Raw genomic sequence first — 14,817 nt, forward strand, 5'->3', positions numbered from 1 at the left:
ACAGTTATACACAAAATTCTGTGACTAAGCAATACAAGGATCCTTGATTATAATTGTTCTCTTTTGTTTCATGGACAGCGATTGTGGTGAATGAATCAAAAACACTGCACTTAAAAAACTGTCTGATTTTCAGATATTGAACGACCTTGGGGGGAGGAGGCTGTCATTAAAATGACATTTTTTCCACATAGAATACAATAAGTAACTTAAAATTCTCAAAGCTTTATCTCACAATTATTCCTTAACAAAAATTTCATGCACTTTGCCACCCTGCCACAATCCCTTAGTAAAACATTTTTTTTCCAATACAGTGCAATAGAATGCTTTCTGCTCTATCATAAATATTGCCTACATATTCCAGTACTCAAATTCCATCGTCACACACATGCACATGCATCCTCTTTCAGCTATTCACCTATTTCTTCAACTATTTTCTGTCATTTTTATTGCCTCAATAATGCAGCCCCTATTCTGTTTTGAGGCTTTATATATCAAAATAAGACCACTTGCAAGAAGTAAGCTTTCATCCACCCTTGTTAATATCTAACCCTAAATATCTAATCTTTTAGACATTTATAGAGGTTGAAATATTCTTAAGGGTGAAACACTGGGGAACTAATGGTTTGGTTGCTCTTAAAAGAGCATCAGTCACAAAGTATAAGAGCATTCAGAATAATATGTAATGTACAAGTGTACAGCAGTTCCTGACTAGGGCAAGAAAGGGAAGAAAATTACTTCTTCTCTGAAATTATATAGCCAATCAAAATATCCTAAATCTCCAACTGCATTGCAATATAAGTGAAACCACACATTGCTGTCTTGGAGATAGACACATAAACACCTGCCCTCTACTTCTACAATGTAGCTCTTTTGCTTTTAATATTTTTTCCCTTCTTTTTTTCTATTTAAATCACTCACTGTTTAAATATGGTGGACCCATCTCCTCCTCAGTCTTTTACAACTCTATAACTTTAGTTTGTGAATCTCCTGAGCAAGGCAGTAACACAGTGAATTGAAAAAGCATATTACACCCTTCACCAAACCATATAAAATGTGACTGAGATGAAATGAATTGTTCTAAGAAGAATTTATATTCATTTCTAGTTTGTTTGTCTGAAAACCAAGCAGTTATATTTAAGCATGTCTGTAATATATCAGTGTACTTATTCTTCCTGAGTTGCCTGCATTTTTGTATTTCAACTTTTTTTCCCCCAACATATAGCAGTGAATGTTGGCATCTTTTAGATCTTATCTGATTATAAGGTGTTCTACCTTTACATCATTGTACCTAAATGACATGTCAGCATTTTACCTTGGTGTGAAATCTTACTTTGAGAAGTACAAAACCCAGAGTCTGCAGCAGATTCTATAGTCACTAAGTACATACTATATATATATATATATATATATTAAAGGCACTGCTGAGTTAAGAGTGTGAAATTCCTCCCTCCAGCCTCAAAAAAACCTGCCTACAGATTATCAACTTTTCTTGAAGTTTTATAAAAAAGTCAATACATCAAACATCAAGGGTTCCACCAGAAAAGTACATCAAAATTCCACTTGAAGGAAATAGAAGGCTTAGATGTATTTTTACTTATCGGGCAGCAGCATCAGTTTAAACTATTACCATGGACCTAGTGTTTACCAGTACCTCATCTCAGATACCTATTTCACTAGTCCTGTTGTGAGTATGACTTTGTGAACATTTATCGGCCATCTCAGGGCAAGGTCTGGTCACTTAGCTCAAACCAAGAGGGGCAGTTTCAACTGCTAAACTTTACAATGAATTAGCTGAGGAATGCTCCCCAGTTGAAACACAACATCATTTGGGGGTGTGCAGCAACATCTTTAACTGACACAGATGTTTTTTAAGTAAACATGTTTCTCAGCTCTTTAATTATTTAAAGAAAACAACTAATTTAAATTTAATCTATTACTCTCTTGACCAGTCTTCAAATGCACCACAGTGACACAAACTCAATTTATTGGTTGTGTTCAGTTGTGGAACATATGCTTGAATTAATTAGTAATGATCAAGTAGGATGGAAAACAAATATACTTAAGTGCTCTTTTCAGAAGAACAAGCAACAAAACACCTCTTAAACCTCCCCAGTGTTGTATTTTGGCAAACAGCCAGAAAACATACGGGAAAAGCATTTCATTCCTATGCAAGTCAAATTTGCATTAAATCTGCATTTTTTATTTTTATTTTTTAAAGTGCTTGCATAACACAATTACACACTGGTTTTAATTAAATCCTTATATTAAGCAATTCACTATTCTACCTTTCTTTAGTGGACAAACCACAAGAAATTTAATTGGAAATACAGACAAACTAATATTATAATTATCCTATTCATTTTCCACAGTGCCTTGTTGATTTTTACTGTTTTGATGAAGTTTGTAATAGAATTCAGTCCCTCATGAAATGATTCAATAAAGATTTCCCTATATTTGGCACTTCTTTATCTAAAGCCATCCATCAAATGGGACTAGTAACAGTAGTACCATAAGCACATTGCTGCTTAGTTAATTCTTTAACTAGCCAACAGCACTTTCCTGCCTTGAGAGAAATACGTTAGTGGGCATGGCAGTTGACTGAATATTTTCTGTGAGAAGGTTATGGAAGTCTTCTTCAGGTGGAAATTAACAATATTGTATTGTAAAACATGACTCTAACAGACACTGCATTTCATTGATATTATGTTTTTTCCAGAAAAAAAAAAAAATAATAATTCCTTGACTTTTTTTCCAGGAAGTTGCTTAAGTCAAACAAACAAAATGAAACCACCTGCATTCAAACTGGGAAAAGGATCATTTGAGATTGACAAATCATTTGATAAATCTTGTAGATCTGTCCAAATAGAACTATACTTTGACACAAAAGCAAGGATATGGAAGTGGACTGAAGGACTGTAATATAGTTTTTAATCTGAATAAAATGATAAAGTCTGTTGGTTTATTAGCACATAGTTGATATAGAGTGTGAAAGAAATAAGTCTTCTTGAACAAGAACAGTCACATAGCTATGTTCAAACTACTAATGAAAATCTAAACCAGAAGAGAGTCTCTACATTTGAGACCAAATTAACTCATGTTTTCATGACAAGTGTTTAAGTCAGAACAGAACACGTTTTTCTGCCTATGGATTATCTGCATAAACCTTTAACTTTATTATTATTATTATTGAACATACTACCTCCCCCAACTTCCTGGGCAAACAAAGTGAAAGGACAACTTTTCAGTCATTTGCATACTTGAGCAGGGGAGCTTGACCAGATGACTTCCAGAGGGCCATTCCAAGCTCAACCACTCTGTGACTGTGTAATACCTGAAAACTCTTTTTTGACATTCATGGTCACAGAAGCTTCGTGATACAGCTTCTGATCTCTGATTGAAAATAAGTAAATAAATATCCTGATTTTACAAATAGAACAGGGGAAAAAAAAAAGAAGTCAAAGCAATCTCAAGACTTCTCTCCAAGCAAAGTCACATAGATGTAAATGAATGGAACACAGCTTCATGGAAATGAAAAATAACCATTGACAACAGTATGTGACAGTCAAATAACAGTATCAAAAATATTGCTGCAAGTAAGTATCACTGCATTAGCTACAGATGTCTAACTCTAAAGATAGGCTGAAAAAAGACAAGATAGTAAAGAAAATGAGGTCTGCCACAGACAAACTTGGGTATTATTTACCTTTGTCATTTCAATTCATTAAAAGTAAAAACAAAACACTTGTACTGTACTTCTAGTTTATGCTCATGTGTAGGTGCTAAGATATCCTAATACAGAAGATGAGGTTATTCAGAAGGGAGTCAACTAAGCTGACAGTTAAAGACAGTCTGAAAGGCTAAAGGACAGGTTTACACCAAAAAGTTCTGAGACTTCTTGATTATTTGATATAAAAGAATCACTGTTTTGCTAATGGATAGTTAAAATGAAACTTCAGTATTTTTTCATAAAAGCATTTCTATAAAATCATCCATTTATCTATGGACTTAAAAAAAAAATATATATATATATATATATATATATATATCAAACATCCTCTGCAGAACAGTTCTGCAGGTGAAGCCAGTGCAATTGCACTTTTGGAAGGTTTCACTTTAAGAATTTGTACAAGACACAAATGCCTTCTGGGGCTGGGAGAAACTCATTGACTTTCTGTTTGTCTTATGATTTCCTAAGATACTGTCTAACAGACTGTTTAAGTAACTCCTGTACATAATGAGACAGGGATTTAAGCGACTACACCACAGTCTGTTTGCCAACTTTTTTGATAAAGCATAGGGCAAAATTTTAATGAACAAGTCTTTATTGTTAGTGAAGAATGAGACCAGATTTTATACTCTACTCACTTCTACAGAAGTATGCTATCAGTAAAAAATGAAAACCCTGTCACCTGGCCTTGTTGCTTTTCAAATTGGTCTAACACAGTGACAGCACAGCCATTCTGCTTTTGTTGAACCTAGCATACCTGAAGGTTTTAATTTAATGTAGCTAGCAAACCTTCCCACCACAGAGAGAAACAGAGGACTCAGACAAACCAGACCTACAAAGATGAAAACCAAAGCCCAAGTATTACTTCATCCAAAATTTATTCATTGGCACCTCTTTATAAAAGCACACAGTTAAAGCCAGCATCACAGGCTTATCTAAGGTCTTGAATCATACATAAAAGATAATGGTAAAGTATTTGATTCTTGGAATTAACGACTACTTAGCCCCTATTCATAATCATAATCATAAATCATTTATATTAATACCAGTTAGTACCTTAAAATATACAAACTAGAATTGGAGTTGTACGGCTAATGATATTCCCTCCCCTTCCCTCTTTCTGTGAACTTTGAAATAGCCTACTTAGGATGCCCACAGAGTGCAGAAGCCTTCCTTTTCCTTCAGGACCTGGAAGACCAGTTCTAGTGGACCACATGCACACAATGAGACTAGGTCCTACTTTAGTCTTGTATTTGTAACCATGTCTGTCCATTCCTACCTCCACCACCATCTGCCAATCAGTTTGTCATTTTAGGACTGCAGTACCAGGTACTGCAAGAGATTAATGACTAGCTAGGGCTAATGGCCTATAGCAGTACCACAGGTTATCAGCTTTGCCCAGCTGCTCTTTAATCTCCAGACAGTCCCCAGCACCTTCATCATTATTGGATAATTAGCATTAATGAAAGCTATGCATACACACTGAGAGGATAATACACCCTCAAGCTTATATGTCAGAATTCCTTTTAAAAAAATGAAGGTATCCTACATGAATCATATCTGCACTGTTAAATGAAAGAATATTGCACCACCTACCTAAAGGCATAAACATCAGTTACAGACTAATGATCTGTGAAATTTTGTGAAAGACAACATTACTGCAGGCTTTGAACATGTTTTGTTTTATTAAAAAACAAACAAAAAAAGCAAAACAAAACAAAACAAAAAAGTCTTTTCCCCCCTCCACAACTTTATAACTTTTCTCTCGCATTTCACAGCCCACGTCCAAATCTGTCCAAAATATTCTCTACCTCTTGGCCAATGTCTTCTCCATCAATATTGGCCCTAACAAATTTTAGGCAAATCATTTTCATGTTCATTGCTTTAAATCAAGAAGATATAAATATAGCTAGAAAAAAACAAACAAACAAACAAAACAACAAAAAAACACACACCTGCCACACTTTGTTTGAGATATTATAGTTGTCTGCATATGTTACATATGATATTCACGGTCTAATGGTCTATAGGGGAATTGTCTATTCTTGGCAAAATGCCAAGTTTTATATAGGTATGTGTGGTTTGCTCTTTACTACTCACTTATTTACTGACTGAAGAGAAATATACCTTAAATTATCTGTGTCCAAATTCACAGCATTTTCATCCTGTGGTTTCATCACACCCCCAACCTGTTAAGCTTTCCAACACCATGTGTTGGAAAACAAAATGGTATGAATCATTGGACCTAAATATCTCAAGAAAAAAGGCTGTGGAGATAGTTATTTATATTAAAAATGAAAATATTGGTTGTATATCCTGCCAGCTACATTTTAATTCAGCATTCACAGAATCAACATTTGTAAATCCAATTACCTCAACACACTCCTCCTGATTAAACACGTTTCAAAAATTGCAAGTTTTGTATATATATGTATTTTCCTGAAGGGTATTCATGGTAATATTGATGTATTTCTTTACCATAAGAGTACAGTTCAAGCTACTTTTTCTAAGGAGTCTGAAAGTACCTTTTTACCTGTGATTTCTATCCTCAATTCTGTAGACTTTCACCTCCTGCCATAACAATCCAAATTCACAACAAGATGTCTTGCTTTTTGCCCACAGAAAAAGGAACAACTTCATCCAATCAACATAATAACTTTGCTTCAAGTGACACGCTTCAGATCATTTGTTGTTTCTAGGGGACGGAGCCAAACAGCAGATCCCTGACCAACTCACTTGTTCCACTTGAGGGGTTTTGTTTGAGCTATGAGTGAGACTCTCCTCTGACCAGATGCGTCCCATCATCCAGACCAAGTTTAACACACAAGGCCAGTGGCACTCTGCAGACTTTAAGTGGTTCATATGCCCTATTGCAATTTCCATTCCAGTACTGAAACTGAAAACACAAGTTTCTCTGAGGACTGTTTATTATAAGTGATCTAGAAAACACTATTCAGATGATTTAGTCAACAAAGTAAACTAAATACATTTTCTGAGAACTTTTTAACTAACCTCATGCAAAATCTAAAAGGGATGGCATACAAAAAAAAAAAAAAAAGAAGTTATGACTAATTGTAGCAGACTATATAAATAATAGGACATATTTTTAATATATTTAATTCAAGTATGCTATATACCAAATAGTTTCAAAATCATCTGCAATTTAAGTCAGCAAATCCTGCATTTATCTTTGAATACTAAAATCCTTTGAACTTACTGAAATTTAAAGAGAAGTGCTCTTAACATAAAAACATGTAATCATAAGGACAGTCATACGGCTCATACCAAGGATTTTTACAGCCCAGTTTTCAGCCTCTAGATGTGGCTACAAGTGGATGCCTAGTAAAAAAGAAATTAGGACAAACATAGAAAATAATTCCTACTTAATATTTTCATAGCAGCCAGATAGACTTCCCATACCTAACGTATTTTTCATCACACCTAGTGGTCCCAGATATCTCTCTTCTCCAAGTATTTGTCCACCTGTTTGTTCTGTTTAACCCACATGAACTTGCATCTGGAGTAGTCATTGTAGAAACATCTGTAACACGCTACTCACTCATTTTGGAAGCGGTAAAAGAAAACCAATAAAAATCATCACATAAGCAAGAAAAGAGATGGAACTGTTGCAATAAAGAACTACAAGAGTTGGCAAGCCTTTACTGTTAGGGAGCATTAGTATTCAAAATGGTAGGACAAGAATTCTTACCATTTATTTACCCTACATTCATTATTATTTCCAAAGGCAGTAAAATGCTCATCTTGGATTTATCTCGTCTTCTTGATTATCTTGTTCCAGAGATTAAGATCTAAAAGACCTGAATGAGTTAAACATATATCATCTACAACTGAACAATGGACTAACTTCCATTAAGATTTCAAACAGAAATCAGAGAAAACAGTGAATGAACTGCTGCCAACCTAAATGGATATGCAAGAGTTAATGTTACTAGCCTTGCGTGGGACAGGAATTAGAGTAGGACTCTTGTGCATTTCAGGATTTCAGATGAATCACAGAATGGCTTGGGTTTGAAGGGACCTCAAAAATCATGCAGTTCCAACCCCCTGCCATAGGCAGGGATGCCACCCACTGGATCAGGTTGCCCAGGGCCTCAGCAAACCTGGCCTTGAACGCCTCCAGGATGAGGCATCCACAACTTCTCTGGGCAACCTGTGCCAGTGCCTCACCACTCTCTGAGTGAAGAACTTTCTCCTAACACCCAGTCTAAATCTCCTCTCCTTTAACTTAAAACCATTCCCTCTTGTCATGAAATGAATGTACTAAATCTGAGTAGAAATACCCACACCCATATGCACACAATTTCTTGAAATGTAGTTATTGATAAAGTCATCAGATCTCTCAGTTTACATATAATGAAATATTTTTTGTATTCTCTAGCTGGCAGTTTCATCAACAGTTTTTTGTTTGTTTGTTTTAATCCATTCAAAGAAAGACATCGCCATACGTTGCGCAATACTTACTGCAAGCAGGAATCACAAAAATATTTTTTTTTTAGACCACAGCAGAGAACTGAATCTAGAAATCCTCACTAGGTTTCACCTACACTGCATTCAGTCGCCTAGTCTAATTCAAAAGACTCATGCCTTAAAGTTTAATTCCAAACTGCATTGTCTTGTGAGCGTCATGAAACTACATTTGCTTTAGGTTGCAGGGTTTGGTTTTTATTGTTTCAAGTTTACTGTCACACACCTTTTGTGTACCATAAGCAGTTCTGTTAACCATGTCCATGATAAACGCTTTTCACCAAAAGAAAAAAAGAATAAACTAGAAGAAGAATGAAAGCTATGAGAGTCAGGAGCAGCACTTGCTTTGCCAATGTCACAATCTCTTCCCCCAATTTATGAAGAATTGAAATCAATTAAGAAACTGGAGAGATGATATCTTTTCAGAAATCATGTGATTTGCAAAAAAAAAATAAAATCGCATTGTATTTTTAAGCAAAACATATTTTGGTTTTGTTGTTATTGTTCCACTAATTCATTCCTTCTTCAGAAGCTTTCCCTAGCGTAGATGCACATTCTTATCATATTGAAAGCACAGTTAGAGTGTTAAATAAAGAAATATTCACAGTTAAACGAAGTCATCATTTGTATGCCTTTGCAGATTATTCTAAATAGATACAGAATATAATGCAAATTAGCAAGGAATAGTAGTAATAATAATAATAATAAAAACACTAAAAATACACAAAAAAAGGAATAATTAATAGGGAAAAGTAGTCCATCAAAAATTGATCTACTGTATATATGATCTTAAAGTAAATGAGCAAATCAAGTCCTTTCAGTATTAGTGATAACAGATATAAAATTACAGTCTATCACGCTTGATGGTTTCCCTCTTTACAGCCATCTGATTTAAGTGCATTTCTTAGTATAGCAGCTGACAGGAACAACTCTGCCCAAGTAATCTGTGAAATGGTGCTACTATATCTGAAAGTTGTTATCGCTTAAATTGTTATGGAGGAACTCACTTCCTTCTTTTATTCCCACTGCAGTTGGCATTCTTTTGTATTTGGCATATTTTGTTTCGAATGCATCACCAAATATGTATCAGCAATTGTGTAAAGAGCTGCCGCGATTCATCTACTCAACATTTCATGGCAATATTCACACAGAATAAAGTTAATATTCCCTTGTTTTTCTCACCATTCTTATGCTTCATCATCTCTTCCTGGTTTTATCCTTCATATTATCCTCCTATAACAATTCATATATATATGCAACTACCAGACAAAATAATTAGTGTAGAATATTGCTTATGTATAACATTATGCAGTGGCAAATGAATCTCCAGCGGGGGAAAAACAAACAAACAAAATAAACACCATACCTTTAATAAGGTATCTTTGAAGTTATCTTATACCTTGTAAGGCTGAATGAACGGATTGACTATTAGGGAAAAGCAACATCTGGAAAAAATTTGGACAAACTGAATGTACTGTATATTTTTCGTCTGTATTTTAGATGTACTTACTGCTGTTCATAACATGTATCACCACAAAACTACTAACAATATCTTCCCAAACTTGTATTTCATCCTTGACATGAATTTTGTTGTTAACATCTCATTTTATTGCAAAATGAATAGAACTTTGATAGTATATTATCTTCACACACAAAACTGAGAGTGCAGACAGTAGCTATAAAGCTCTATGTATGCAAATATTTTAATATATTCAAATGTCAGAACAAAGTCATGGAAGTGGTTAGGTATGAGATGATCACAGACAGTATTCTCCACTTTTTTAAAAAAATGTTTTTTTTTCCTGATAAAAATATCCTAGAAATTCCTAACCAGTATGCCCTTGTCCAGAAAACAATTAAGCATTCACAAGATTTTTAGATAACTTCATATTCAAGTACAAACTGAAGAAAGAATAAACTAGAAGATGCCACACCAGAACTTCATTCAGCCCAAATTTATCTGTTCACTGTCTTCCCCCACCACAGTTTATCTGACAGATATTAGCATACTTTCAAAATTTTATTGTTCCTCGTTCACCATTTGCATCAGCCTCTTCTTGAAGGGAAAAGAGGGGAGGGGAGGGGATGGGAGGACTAACAGATTTATAAAATTACATTTAATTTTCCCTTGGAGATAAAAGGACCTCATGTAGATTTTTATTTTTATTTTTTAAAGCAAAACCTCCAACAACAAAAAACTAAGTATTATTTTGTCACTGCTTGCAATAAATCTATATTTACCCTATTCTTTTTGAAAGCAGTTGCAACAGTGTGGAACGCTCACAAAAAATAATAATAAAAAGAAAATTAAATAAAATTATTTTTCAATTATTTGGGAATTATGATTCATCTTTGAATTATCCTGCTTTCATCTTTCAGGACTACTACAATAATGAAAGCTGTTTGTCCGTGTTCATACGCTGAAAAAGCATTTGTATTAATTCCTGAGTATAAAATGAGAAGAAAGTAATTGCCAACAGTGTCAGAATCTAAGAGCATAAGGAGAAAATACAATATACTTTTATACAAGTACATACAATATACTTTTTTTTTTTTTTTTTTTTTTTTTTTTTTTTTTTTTTTTTGCCTACCAGGGCACTGGAAGAAAATATTATTAGACCATGAAGCCCTGGAGAAGAGCAGAATATTCTTTGCTGATCCTACCTTCTCTCTGTTTTCACTCTCACCCATTACACAGAAACCTTTATGGAGACTCATTTAAATATCATTTGTGAAATATTAGATGATGTTTATTGTATGCAGTTGTTGGCAGATTGTGTTCAGCTACTGCATCTTAATACAAATATCTTTAGATGCCCGGACATAATTAACCTATAAGAAAGTATCTATTTACACTGGAATAATGTAAACACTCATAACTCATAAGTATGTATGTATACACTCGTAAGTATGTATGTATATACACACCATTCGTATGTACTCCTAAGTCAGCTAGATTTCTTAGCAAAAATAGTCTTTCTTAGGTTGGTCTTACAACAGTCAATTAGGATTCAAAGAATAAGAGCATAGAAATTAGTTCCCAAGATGACTTTTACAAAGATGCTGAGACTGTGAGTAGGGGAGGTCAGACCATGACCTGACTTTATATTCTCAATATTTTGTATTGAGGGTACAATAGGCTTAACTTGTTTATGTCTACCTAATACAGTAACAGATCAGTATACATATATAAGTTCTTACACTAGACACAGCAGTCAAAGCCAAGAGCAGAGGAAGAAAGTGTGCTGGATGTAAGATAAATACATCAGGGATACTGCAAATTCTAGACTGAAGCTGCATATTATAAATTATATAAAAGTACAGGAACTCCCCTATCATTTCAAACATTTCTGAGAAATTATCAGTAGGAAAAAGATGGCTTTTTTCCCTTAAATGAAATGTTAAAGAGTACGCCTTCATCAGCTCATCCACTACCCCTCAACTGTCATACATTCCGTACTCTTGACATCTATCCATCCACCAGCTATTAAAAATAGAAAAATGTTGTCCTTAACCATTACCTTAACTACTGTGCTACCTCATGTATTTATGACTAAAGCAGATAGATGTGAACTAGTTGTAAAATAATAAAATAAAAATTGCACTAACATCAGCAAATATACACACACGCTTGTGCACATATGTACATACACACATGCACAGCCTACTAGATTCCTTAACCCTCCACTCTGACTGAGGGGAGCCCGATAAGATTAACAGTTTCAAGAGTAAATGTGAAGCAGAAGTTCATCAATCATGTTCAATCTAATTGTTTTAAGAGATTTTGAGTGTAAGCACGGGTTAGAAAGCTGGAAGGAGTCCCAGATTTTGCACATATTGCCCCCTAAGCTGTTTCTCCAGAACTGTCTGAATAATAAAGTAATTTTGCAAGTTGATTATTGCATAATTTTGTTCACCCCACTTCACTACCAGCATTTATGACTGTAGATTTAAGAAATGTCTGAAATATCTGCAACAGATATTTCTCTTTGCCTGAGAAAGTGAAAATTGTTTTGCTTCATTCTATACTATTTGGCTCTAACTTGACTAAGTTTTTTTGTTTTTGTTTTTGTTTTTTTTTAACCTAACCAAGATCTGCAGAAAAAGTTAAAAAGCACTCCCTTGAATTGTAAAACTTCAAAACAACATGTGATACCCATAGGGGAAAAAAAAAATAATAAAGTGTATATTTCAAGACAGGAGCCTGAAACTGAAACAGTTTGTCACAAGGAAAATACTTGGATGATAAAGGAAAAACACAGCTCTTGGACTTCTATGTGCACTCTTTAGAGATTCCAAATGCTCAAATACCACTAATTAAAACCTGTTTCACCACTATACTACTTCACTCATTCACATGGCGTGACTTAATTACCATACCAGCAAATTTATAACAGTTCAATGCATGAGTAACTTGGTTGCAGGTTAAGCTGACATTTTTATACATACACAGACACACACATCCATGTTGTAAAAACAACAACAACAAAAAACATAGCTAAGGATTGCAAAGTGGAGTACTCTAAGACTGGGAAATTTGCATTGCCAGGACAACCTTATTTCTGTCATCTTCTGCATATGTACTACGAGAAAATGTTTTGCAATGTGATTCTAATCCCCACCACCCCATACCCCCAAGACATTTGTTTCAGTGAGCAAAAATGATCGTGCTCCCATTGCAAACACCTACACAGTATTTTATTTCACCTTTGCAGTTGAGAGGATGTCATTTGCAGTGACACATTCCTGAAGTACATCATACTTCCCAAACCACCCATTACATACAAAGAAGACAATAATGTACTGGTTCAAAACAGAGAATTAAGACACAGTGGAAATTAATGTCAGAAATATCTCCTTTCTTATATCTCTTCGAAAGGCCTGTCAGAGTATCCAGTAATGAAAGAACTTTTGCTGAGGTCAAAATCCAGAGTGCAAATACAGTTATGAAGTTTGGGACTTCTGCCAGTCAGGTCTGGAGAACCACATCAGGCACTTGGGAAAAAATTGCACAGTATCACACAGGATCTCTTTAGCTCAGGTGTTTCTCCAGTACAGTATTAATTTATTTTTGTCTTGACCTTTCTCCTTCTGAAATCCCCTGCATAAACATGAGAAGTCTCCCTTATTTTATATTCTTATTTTCATAGAATTCCCCTAAAAAATAATACTGTGTATTTAATTTATTAAAGGTAGGGATAAATACCCTACTAGATGGCCAGTAGACTATATAACTAATGCTAATCTCTGGAAAAATGCACAAGATTTTTCTTTTGTTGTTGTTGTTGTTATTGGTGGTGGTATTTTTTTTGTTTGCTTGTTTTTTTTTTTGTTTTTTTTTTTTTTTTTTTAATCCCATTTCTACCTAATCTTTCCATTTTTTTTTTTCTGTGGCTTTCATTCTATTACTGGTCCTTTCCTATTTCTAATTCCTTGCCCTAGCCACAGACTCTTCATGGACTAGAGTCACTGTCTCACACCACAGGATTTCCATCCCACCCCACTGTGCAGTGTGGCCTCCTCTTGCTCCTCAAGATGCACCATTACAGTTCCTTTGACACATCCTAGATCCTTTTCTGACTCCTTCCATCTGTTCTCCCAAATCAAGGTTCTGCTTTTTTCTTTACAGCCTATGATTCTAGTTCATCTTCTTTTCATATATCCTTCTTCCTTTTCCAGGCATCCAATCTATAATCTGAGTTTCTGGTCCTTTCCTCAGTGAGTAAACATTACTTTTCTCCCTTTAACTGATCTCTTCCATCAAATCTCAGTCCCAACGTTCTTCTCTCCAAGGTGTCAGTATCAACCTGTTCTAATATTTCTAACTGGCTCCTAGCCATCGCTTTCTATTCTCACTTAACGTCCATGTCCAAACACACCATCTGCCAGTGTCCAAGCATTATTCAGCATTAAGTCTTAAACTCCTTGTTGGTCATAGTTTTGTTGCCTCTCTCCTTCAAGTTCTAAATCCATTTTTCTATTCATATGAGGTCTCATTCACCCTCTACAACTAATGAGGCTTTTTATTTTTTTATTTTGTTATTATTTTTTTATTATTTTATTTTGTATTTTGTATTTTTTTTTATTTTTATTTTTATTTGGTACTGTCATCTTCATCTTACAGGTAGCTTACTGCATGTGAGGCATAGCAGAAACACAAAACTGGACCCAGCATAGTGTGAAGCAACCTCAAGCAGTAATTATAATGAAAAATCTTATTCTGCCTTGAACTGGAATAAGCTCCTTTGGTTGGAAACTTCAGGGCATGCACTCAAAAACTTCCCCCAAGTCTTTACTAAGAACATGTAAAGTGTGGTTTTCAAAAGCTTATACCTTGGTTAAATTGAGCTGTTTCTTAGAATCCTGGAGGAAAACAAAACAAAACAAACACCACCAACAAAAAAAACTATACACATTATGCATCTGAACAAGTACATATATTTTGATCTCTCTGCGACAGCAATAATAGTATTTACCCAAAAAAAAAGTCATTAATTTTTGCTTTGTTTCTTCTCCCCGAGTCCTCACACCCTGAGCAGGAAAAAAAAAAAAAAAAAAAAAAAAATTCCTCATCCTGAGAAAGTGCTGAAGCAAATCAATTGAAA

At 34.6% G+C, this 14,817-nt stretch overlaps 1 protein-coding gene across 12 annotated transcripts in view; it reads right to left on the reverse strand.

Annotated features, from left to right (window-relative positions):
- DMD (dystrophin) overlaps positions 1 to 14,817 on the reverse strand; it is a 1,246,037-nt gene that overhangs the window by 488,515 nt on the left and 742,705 nt on the right. The window lies entirely within an intron of this gene.

Source organism: Aythya ferina, assembly GCF_964211825.1.
Source record: "Aythya ferina genome assembly, chromosome: 1".
Classification (NCBI taxonomy): Eukaryota; Metazoa; Chordata; class Aves; order Anseriformes; family Anatidae; genus Aythya; species Aythya ferina.